Source organism: Cydia fagiglandana, chromosome Z (assembly GCF_963556715.1).
Source record: "Cydia fagiglandana chromosome Z, ilCydFagi1.1, whole genome shotgun sequence".
NCBI lineage: Eukaryota > Metazoa > Arthropoda > Insecta > Lepidoptera > Tortricidae > Cydia > Cydia fagiglandana.
In genome coordinates, this window is record NC_085959.1 from 41100875 (window position 1) to 41112234 (window position 11360).

At 35.7% G+C, this 11360-nt stretch overlaps 1 long non-coding RNA gene across 1 annotated transcript in view; it reads right to left on the bottom strand.

Annotated features, from left to right (window-relative positions):
- The window catches only part of LOC134678444 (uncharacterized), a 59260-nt gene extending 49301 nt beyond the window's left edge, over window positions 1-9959 (bottom strand). Inside the window, exon 1 of the long non-coding RNA XR_010100182.1 lies at window positions 9697-9959. This is a non-coding gene — a long non-coding RNA (uncharacterized LOC134678444). The remainder of the gene's footprint in view (window positions 1-9696) is intronic.
- Between the last annotated feature and the right edge of the window lie 1401 nt (window positions 9960-11360).

The window sequence follows — 11360 nt, forward strand, 5'->3', positions numbered from 1 at the left end:
CTACTAGGCCTAAGCCCCGCAGTGTTAATAAGTGACAGTTTTTTATCATAACGTGGATACAGCCATACATAATACGCCGGCAGTTTAATGATTTAAAGCCTCATTGCTAGAAGTTGCTAGAAGCCACCTGTAATAAATAAACTTATTCCAAGTCTCCTAACATCAAAGAAATGCAAATATTTATATTAGATAATGAAATAAAACTCACAAGAAAGTTATGAATAAGCAATATCTTCGTATCGTAATGTATTCCTACTTTCCATGTCACTGGTCGATGTTATTTATTATATTATATTTATTATATAGATAGATTCTTATAGTTTTTCTTAACTTGTGTACGAAATATTTACCAGTCGCTTTTCGGTGAAGGAAAACACCGTGAGGTAACCGGACTGATCCGAATAATGCCTAGTTTCCTCTCTGAGTTGGAAGGTCAGATGACAGTAGCTTTCGTAAAGCTAGTGCCTACGCCAGTTCTCAGGATCAGCTACGATCAGTCAAGCAGATCCCAGGTTCCCATGAGCCGTGATAAAATGCTGGGATAACGCGAGGAGCATGATGATGATTAATTAATTACAAGCTTTTATTATTGTTTAGTTTCACCTGACCGTTGTCTGTCTGTCTGTGTGTAATCAAATCTTGCAAGTTACATTTGATCCACTTCCCGGTTTCCGATTGAGCTGAAATTTTGCATACATACGTAAGTCGGGTGATAATGCAATATTATGGTGTCATCGAGCTGATCTGATGATGAAGACCGGAGGTGGCCATAGGAACTATGTGATAAAACAACGAAACTTAATTGTGTTTGGGGTTTTTAGAATTGTCCGATGAGCATTAGTTGCCTGTGGAAAGGAAAGTACAGTCAGCGATAAAAGCTTGTACCAAAAATGAAATTTTTGACAAAAACTTATTTTATTACTTATACAGGGTGAAATTTAAATCACTGGCCATATTCATTCCCGGCACTAGGTTACACTTAAGGAATCTATTTAGCGAAAAAAAAGAGTACATTTTTTTAAATTTTAATTTTTCAATTTTTAAAATATTTTCCACGAGTCGTGGTCACCCTATTACCACAAATGTAAACAAACCTAATAGTAGGTTTTAACAACAACATCAGCAAAACCCTTATCTGATCTTCACTAAACCTTATAATCGTTGTAATAGGGTCAACCCAGTTAGTGTTGGCGATGGTAGGCAGGTTTATCAATTTCGAGGGTAGTCTAAACTAAACCATTCCGCGCTAGCGGTAAACATAACGGTAAGCATAAATGATTAGTCACTCGTCACTCGCCAACCTTAAAATAATAATCGCGCGCGTACTAAGGTTAAAAAAAATTTTTTCGAACCGGGAATATTACGAAGTGGTACGGTGTTATTTATTAAGTGGTGAGTGTTTACGTGGTGCACAAAGATTATACGAAATGGAATCCGTTCCACGCCTTCGCAGACAAGGATTGAATCCAAGAGTACCATCTCGTGGGACTTTCCTTAATTGCGTCGATTTTTAATCAAATGTACGTAAGTTGATTCAATTTTTTAAATACGCCTGAATGCAAAGATTCCTGACCTAGTTTTTACTCATTGTTTTTAAGCCACGGACGTTTTGTTAATAATCATTAGTCAGAAATAACATTTTAGATTAAAAATGAGTTGCCTTTGCATTTTGACGGTTCTAAGCCCGTTAAAGTATGGAAGGAAAAATTTGCAACTTATGTAGGTAATCTCGCTGCAATAGGGTTCATAATTGGTGACGCGATTGCAAACAGCGGGAGGGGCGGGGTGTCAATGACCTTAACTGATAAGAGAGAAGCGGGTGTAGTGGGTAGTTGTCGGTTCACCATAACGTGCGAGGTTTTTAGGACAACTTGATGATGAGTTATTTCGAAAAAAATGTACTGAGCGGTATTAAAAGAAAAAACACGTGTTTAATATTTTTTCGAGTTCTTTCGGTTGTTTCAATTTGGCCAGGGAATTAAATTTCACCCTGTATAGATTCTCTGATGTTTTTAAATAGTTGATGGATTTTAGCAGGACAAAATAAAAGTAGGCAATTTTGATAAAAATTAATTGGTATCACTGAGTTCATCTTTTGGTCTGAAGTGTGCTGGAAAATGTGCCTAAATATACTTTGCTCCCCACGGGGTAATTGTGCTCCAACAGTTTTTATATAAAATTTTGAGAATTTAAGTTACCTTAGATCAAAATATGTCTAGGTATAATGAATGTATATCAGTTCTGATCAAGATTCGGACGTCTCTGGTTTTTTTTATGTAGACTCTCTAAATACACCTGACAACCTCTCTGGCCTAGTGGGTAGGGACCCTGCGTATGAAGTCGGGTTCAAATCCAGTGGGGAGGCCATTAAATTTATACGTGTGATGGGCACGGATTGTTCCATAATCATGGGTGTTTTCCAGCTAAATTGGACATTCCATAGCGTACATAAGTATTGAACAACCAATTTAGCTAGGACCCTAAATGGCTCAACCATCGCGGAGCGGGATGGTTTAATATAAGTATGTATTTATATATTACATATATACATAATATAGGGTTGCATATTAATAGTACATTACTACAGAGGCCGGGACGAAAGGAGTTGTCGGCCGAAGACATATAGACGGCCGAGCGAAGCGAGGCCGGATAGGTCTGAGCGCGGGCAACCCCATTTCCCGCCGAGGTATGTATAGTGCTTTTCTCAAACATGCAATAAAATAAATAAAATAAAAAATCCACGAAACCCAAGTTTTATTTATAGAAAAAACTAAAAGTAAACTACACCCAAAATATAACCAACATGTACCTATATCATTATCACGCGTATGTTTTACACGAGTCGTGTATTTTTACTACCCGTATATTTTCATGTATCTTTGATTTTTTCGCCTTGTATCCGTCTGACTGTCGTTTTCGTCACATAAGTTTACATAGTCTTTCATATTGATATCATGTTTCACCCGTGTGTTTCACATACATCGCTGCTTTATGCATGGAGTAAATAAGTATAATTTCCACAGTGTTGACGAATTTGTAGTTACATTCATTTAATATATGCCACAAAACTGTTTCTAATAAACTGTAAGTCATTTTTCTTAGTTTCTCAAATAATAAAATTGCCATAAGCAACCATATACATACTTCGTCTTTGACTTGGCGGCAGAGGCAGCAAGTTATTTAAAATCAATTCTGCTTACGCTGCCAATTCCAACACCTACGATTACAATTAATATTAATTTCATTATGTCGTCGGAACTCATATTAAAGTAAAATAATCAACAACGCACCACAAATCCAATAAAACAGAATGAAAATTTTTCAACTTTACCTCCATAACAATTAAAAAAAAATAACTACGCGTGTTTGAGTAGACCTTTTTACCGCTAACGTTTAGATGAAATATTTTAAATGTTTTTATTTGTGTAGTTAAATTTATAATTTAAAATTATAGAATTTGGTTAATAATGTATTATTTATTAAGTTCATGTTGATTTTATACAAATAAAACTGCAAATTATAGCAAACATTGTTTGTTGTTTTTTTTTTATAGGCGTAGTGGCAGAGTGTCATTACGAACCATAAAAGCAAATACTGCCTCTAGTTTTTTTTAATGGATGAATGCCAAGATGCTGTGTCACAAATATCTGTGAAATGAAAAAAAAAGAGGACTTTGCCGGCCTAGGCCTGCAAGATTTATATGAAATTCCATTAACTACCTTTTGTCCTAGCCGCACCTGAAACGTCATACTTCGCAGCCTATTATAAGGAACATAACATCAATATTTCATTGCATGTTTGAGAAAATTAAGTACCCAACACAAGCCTTATAGCAGTCCCACAGTAAGCCGTAAGTATAAGTAATGGGGAATTTAATTATCTACTTATGTAATAAAATCCTATAATATTTATTTATGTAAATAACACGCAGTAACTTACAAATGAAAGTCGCGATTCGTACATGATAACAATAAAAATCTATTCCTGAACACTTGTCTCTAACATAAATTCTTCAAAAGTAGGCCCAACGCGTGTATAAATACGGCCCAGTTTGATATTTTTGGCCGGATTGCGTATAACCCGCCTAAGTTGAATAGATATCGATTCGTAGTAGGGCGGTGTAGGGTGGGCATCAATGGACCCACGTGTAAGCTTTGTATACATACCTAGCTTGTATATAAAGGGCGTTCAGTACAGATCTAACGGAGGTCAATGAGATAATCTTAAAAGGGGAATTCGGTAAGCTGTGACAAACGCAGTTTATTTAGTCTATTTTTCCAGTGTTTTAGGTCGATGATTATTTTACTTAATGAACATTTTTTACAACCCGTGTGACAGAAAAAAACACATGAAAATCTTCAGAACATTCGCTTTTATACGGGACAACAAATTTATGCTCCAAAAGATCTGTGTAGAGTCAAACCATCATCTTTTGCAATGACAAAGTGTAATAATGTCAAGTCAACATACATGTACCAATTCTGTGAATATGACGTTTATAATGACACTCCCGCACTTTGTTCAGTCTATGTAGGTGTGAAGTTCTCTACATATGTAGGTACCTATCGCGTCAAATGATGGTCATTATGGTAGTTTATTTTTGTCACGTAAAATGTCTGTAGACATTTTGTTTATATATAGATATTTTTTAGAAGTTTAGCACATTAATTTATTATAAATGTAATGTGAGTAATAAAAATTTGGTAAAAACATATTTTTTAAATCATTAATTTTATTTTATTAAGCCCAACCAAAATGCACTGCATGGAAGCCAGTGAAGGAACCTGCCATAGGGGCCATACCATTAATTTTCGCTGAACATACGAGTATAGAGAGAACAAATACATAGAGAACAAATAAGGTACTAATTTACTCCAATATTCGGTTTTTTTAAATCTTTATATATTGATATATTGGTACGAATATATGTCGATGCTCGTACACTCTTGAAAATATTCAAATCATTCGCTGGATCGGGTGTCAATCTTCCTTGTAAAATACATTTGATTAGGGCAGTTCACGTAGTAACTTTTCACCGGACACACCTTTGTTTACGAATTCCGTGGGAATATAAAATATAAATCATACCTACTACAATAAGGTCACGATTACGGGGGTGTATTACGTATTTCTACTATCGATTTAGGGTGGCGCCAGGCACGATGGGCGCCAAAACTGAACGATCTTCAACCTTAATGTCTACTAAATAAGGTTGCTAATAGGTACCTACTTTTGTATTCATTTGTGAATAGAACCAACGTAAGTATTTTGTTCGTTAATATACGGTTGTTATGGATGAAAGGGTCAGAGTTATATGGTTTTATGGAGCGAAAGTGAATGATAAGTAGCTAGAATAGATCTGGGGTACAAAGGGGAAAACGGGATAGTGGGTAGGTGCGTGTCTTCCGATTTTCCACGTGGGAGATGACAGAAATGCGTCATACATATTTATATTATAACCAAAAAAATATCTACAAAACCCTCGTTGATGTATAGGTAGGCGGGTTTAATACGTTTTACCTTCTAAAAAGTCTCTTCTGTGGACAATACAATAAAAGTTTTAACGACCCGGGTTCATCTACATCAGGGTATTCTTATGTGAGTATCAATTTTGAAAAAATGTATTTCTCCTGTAAAAATGGAGCATAAATAGTTTTAGATTTCAATACTTTGCGAAGAAAGAAACGAACGAGATATCCATACAATGAAATATGTATGACCAAGGCCAATCAATAGGAGATAGGTATTAATTACAGCAATGTTGTGCCGCCAGAGTTAAGCGCTAGCGCCTCTAGTAAACCATATTACATACTATGCCTTAAGACGAAACAGGAGCTGAGTTTTAAATATTTTAGGTAAATTATACCCGTCTCGCTGACGGAAGCGGCTCCTAAAACTAGTGCGATAAGGACAAGGCGAAAAATCCTGCGTAAAAATCTCAAAAATCGAGGTTTCGTACTCGACTGTTTCCTCCTCCAAAACTTAACCATCGTAACCATCATCTCAGCCTATATACGTCCCACTGCTGGGCACAGGCCTCCTCTCGAGCGCGAGAGGGCTTGGGCTATAGTCCCCACGCTAGCCCAATGCGGATTGGGGACTTCACATACACCTTTGAATTTCTTCGCAGATGTATGCAGGTTTCCTCACGATGTTTTCCTTCACCGAAAAGCGACTGGTAAATATCAAATGATATTTCGTACATAAGTTCCGAAAAACTCATTGGTACGAGCCGGGGTTTGAACCCGCGACCTCCGGATTGCAAGTCGCACGCTCTTACCGCTAGGCCACCAGCGCTCTTTTGGTTGCTTTTTTGGTTAATTGATATCAGTTTTGAATACTACGCCTCTCATTGCGGCATAGTCAATGAGGCCATTTTGGCCATTTTTGAAGGGCTGTAGCGCCTTAAAAAACAAAATATCAAAAAAGCAAAACGGTCCGACACAGATATTGACAATATTAATCTGTGTTGAAAAAATCATTGCTCTAGCATCGAAACCCACGGAGGAAACAGTCGAGTATGGAGAAATGATCACTTGGCTCTTAAACTCTTTTTGACAAGTTTTTACAGACAATAAAATATGACATTGATGCATCAAAGCGGTTTGTTAACAAGGGGTTTGTTTCCCTACCGGGAAATTTACTTATCTGCCTCAAATATATATGCAAGAGGGATAGAGAGGTTATTTGGGCGTTTTTAGAATTAGAGTCCGTCACGTAATGGAATTCCACACACCAAAAAAAAATTTTTTTGACTAAAAATGGGTTGAATTAAATCTACTATTTATATATTTTATGAAAATGTTACTTTCTTTCTATATAAATTATTTATATTCCTAATAAATCACTTTAAACTGAATGACAGCGAATGTGACGATCCATTACGTTACAAGTTTTAAGCAGGTTTTAAGTGAAGATCGGAGTGTTTTAAGTGAACCAGTTTTTATTTATTGAAATACAAAACAATATTAATTTTCTAAAAACGAATAACAACTGCAATACTAAGTATTACAATAAAGTTATTTAAAGAAGTCTTTCCAATACGTCACATTTTTCGTTTTAATTGTTGCTTTGCAATCATTTTGTTATAAAAAACGTAAGGTAAAGGTATTATAAAAATATATTTTTAATAATTATCATATATTATTCTTGCAAATGAGATCGAAATCAGTATCAATTATCCTAAAAATTAATATAAATTCTAATAAAATCAATCACAGCCACAGTAGGACAAAGTGACGTTATGGACCATAATATCGCGTTTAGGAACTACATGAAGGGTTTACATGTGCGGAAAATAGCTACTTAATTTAATACCTACTTAATGTTGTACTAAATTAAATAATTTAGTAATTAATACCTATTATTATAGTTTAACTTAACAGATTTTGAAAATTCCTGCAGTAATTATGCTTTCGACTGCAGCAGTATTGCAGCACGATAATACTGCCGACTGCATTACTGCTACAAAATCAAAATAGATGTTGCTGCCCAGTTTTTTGACATTTACAGTTAGCAGTATTGTCGTACTGCAATACTGCTGCAGTCTAAAGCATAACCTGCGCCTGCCAGCGTTTCTTAGGTCGAGCCGCCACTGGTGCTAAGTAATTACTAGTAGGTCGAGTAGTTAGAAGAATATAGCTAGAATAAAATTATTTGTGTGTTTTTAATATCACTCTACCTACTATATTTTGGCAACTTAAACTGACGGCATGTAAACCGTGCATTTTCATTCCATACGTCACGTTTTTTTGTTCCACTAATACATCACGTAACGTTTTGGATGTGACGTAGGCATGCCGGTTGGTTAATAAAGCGAAATAGCGGTCTGATCGTTTGAATTTTCTTAATTATAATTATTTGATATCATACAACACATAGTAATCTAACGTAATTCATAAATATTTAGTCAATAATTGACTCCTTATCTTCAGTTTAATTCAGTTCGTTGTGGAAAACAAATTTCTGCACATCGTGACGCACAACCTACACTAGCTTTTTTCGAGCCCAATTGCCTTGTAAAACCTAAACACCGGGTAATTATAGGAACATAATGTTACGATCATGTAAAAATCCGTATGATATTAGTAGATTTTTGCTACTAAGTTGGTAAAAACTCCGTGACGTTGGTGGAAATTTCCACTACGTCGATATTGAAGGACAACAATAAATTAAACTTTAATGCATATTTTTACTTTAGGTGCTAAAAAATAAGGTTTTTAATAGATTTTGGCTGGTACGATCTTATCACACAACAACCAGGTTCGGGCCTAGAAGGAGGCAGATATATAATATTTGGATCCAAAGTATGCAAAGTGTGCATGGGACACTCAAAAATCATCTCCCTTTCTTCAGTTTTTGTACATTTTCTTTACTTTAAAGTACCATTTAATCAGTTTTTTTACCATAAATACTGAGATAATAAATCACTTTACAATTTTTGTATACATGTAGTACACTTTAAAACAGTATTTGACGGTAAAAAAGTATACCAAAGTCGTAGGACAGTGATATTTTACCCAAATATTTTTTTCCGAAAACGCCCATTTAGGTAACAAAACATCGATTTTCTTATTTCCCGGTAGACCCCCACAACCACATTGTGGTATATAGTAGCGCCCCCTACGCAGATTTTCGCGTAATATTCCCTGTGAATTTCAAAGTCGTAAATACAAATTTCTTATTTTGATCCTGTCTAATTTCCTGGGTCTACGCCCCCACTCAAGTATAAAAACTCGAAGTGGGCGCCCCCGGTGTACCCCGAGGTTTCGTCACGTTTGTTCACCCCCATGCCCCCCCTCCCTTTGCTACGCATTCTACTATAAGTACTGAAACATTCAAAACAAACCTATAAGGAATAAGTATCAGGCAATTATATCAAGAAACGCGGGCACTATTTTGGTTCTTTTTTAGTTTTTCCATTAAAAAGATATCAATCATTTTTAGGGTACCGTAGCCAAAGGGTAAAAACGGGATCCTATTAATAAGTCTTAGGAATTACTAAGACTCCACTGTCCGTCTGTCTCTATGTCTGTCACCAGGCAGTATTTCAAATAGCTAGAGGGTTGAAATTTTCAGAGATGCCGCCATAACAACAAATACTAAAAACAGAATAAAATAAATACTAAACATTTTTTGGGTACTGACGACGATGTTATAACGACGATGATATTACGCACGGAATCTTTCGTCCGCGAGGCCGACTCGCACTTGGCCGGCTTTTAGTTTGTTATTTATAGAATATCAATTTTTTTAGGATTCTTTGATCATGTTAACCCTTAACCCTTTACCAGGCTAAGGGATGTATGTTTCCCACATACGGCACTTCAAACATGTGTTCTATTTTCGATGAGTACCTAAGACTGACATTCGATTGTCATTTTTGAACTGGTAAAGGTGCAATTAAGTTCAGAAATCTTTTTTAAAAATTGTAGCGCTTTTTAGGATTCCGTAGCCAAATGGCAAAAAACGGAACCCTTATAGATTCGTCATGTCTGTCCGTCTGTCTGTCCGTGTATGTCACAGCCACTTTTTTTCCGAAACTATAAGAACTATACTCTTGAAACTTGGTAAGTAGATGTATTCTGTGAACCGTATTAAGATTTTCACACAAAAATAGAAAAAAAAACATAAATTTTTGGGGTTCCCCATACTTAGAACTGAAAGTCAATTTTTTTTTCATCAAACCCATCATACGTGTTGGGTGTCTATGGATAGGTCTTCAAAAATGATATTGAGGTTTCTGCTATCATTTTTTTCTAAACTGAATAGTTTGCGCTAGAGACACTTCCAAAGTGGTAAAATGTGTGTCCCCCCCCCTGTAACTTCTAAAATAAGAGAATGATAAATCTAAAAAAATATATGATGTACATTACCATGCAAACTTCCACCGAAAATTGGTTTGAACGAGATCTAGTAAGTAGTTTTTTTAAAACGTCATATATCGTAAATCGCAATTTTATTATGTTACTTGCTACTACGGAACCCTAAATGGGCGAGTCCGACTCGCACTTGGCCGCTTTTGTTGAACTGGGAAGGTGCAGTTAAGTTCAGAAAACGGATTTTTTTAAAAAGCCGTAGCGCTTTTTTGTATCACAATACGGCTGCCATAAATTTAAATAATAGTAATTAAATATTGAGGCCATTCTCGAGGTACTGTATGATACAGGAATTTTCCAAACCACATTTTCGAGGATAACCCGAGCCCCCCGAGCGTAGCGAGGCGTGTCTGCCGTATAAATATTTCCAATGTAAATAAATATAAATGTATATCGCGTGCCGTGCTCAAGACACTTAATCGCCAGTGAAAGTACAGCGTCACATGTTACTGGCATTATTTCACTGAATTTCTTCGTTTTTTTCTGCTTAGAGGTGAATGCACTTCATGCGTTGCACTGTCAGTAATGTAATACACACTCGTACATGTACAGATGCAGTGCATAATTGTTTTCCATCGTATTTTCTCGGAAAGGTTCGTATTTGTCATGCTACTTCAGTCAACGTCAGTACTTTTTGTAACGAGACTGACCTTCCGTGAAAATACGATGGAAAATAATTATGTACTATAGTCAGACCGTAAAAAGTCTGCAGCGATTTTGATAGCCCACGCAGTGCAAGTGTCATTTTAAACGCCAAACTTCTGTGAAATTATGACGTATACATAACACTTACACTGCGTGGGCTTTCAAATCCGCTGCAGACTTTGTTTGGTGCGACTTTACATCTGTAATATAAAATTCTACTTAGCCTTTAAAAATAAACTAGTATGAGGCCTACTACTCATTGGATGCAAGTTTTCAAGTGAGTCTGGCACTTGGCAATATACATTACGAGTAAATTGTATTTTATCAAAATTTGCCAATGGTTATAACTTAACCAAACAATTATAAAATAATGATGTATTAGTTATTATGTATGTAGCATTAAGACATGTTATTACTATGTACTTAATAGAACATTACGATACACGTACGAAAACTAGGAAATTCGCAAGGAGTGGCGATAAATTTAAAAAATCCGAAGGGAGTATTTTAAATCGACAGGAATGATATGTATACTTTCGGTTTATTTAGCCAAAAGTTCGGAAAGTGGATTCTTAAGCGTTGCGAGGGTTAAATCAACTTTACTACCGAGTGAAATCAATATTTTTCACTACACCAGTGCTAGGAAAATGGTTACTGTAAAACATTATAAGCATTATATGTATATTGTTTAAAGTACTTATTTGTGAATCAACTGTTTGTATGAAAGAAATAGAAATACTTAAAGAAAACTATACAATTTTGACATACCCAGTACCCAGTACATCTAATCGGTCTCATGCTTAACCTGACCGCACAATGTCAACGAGTTTATCATCC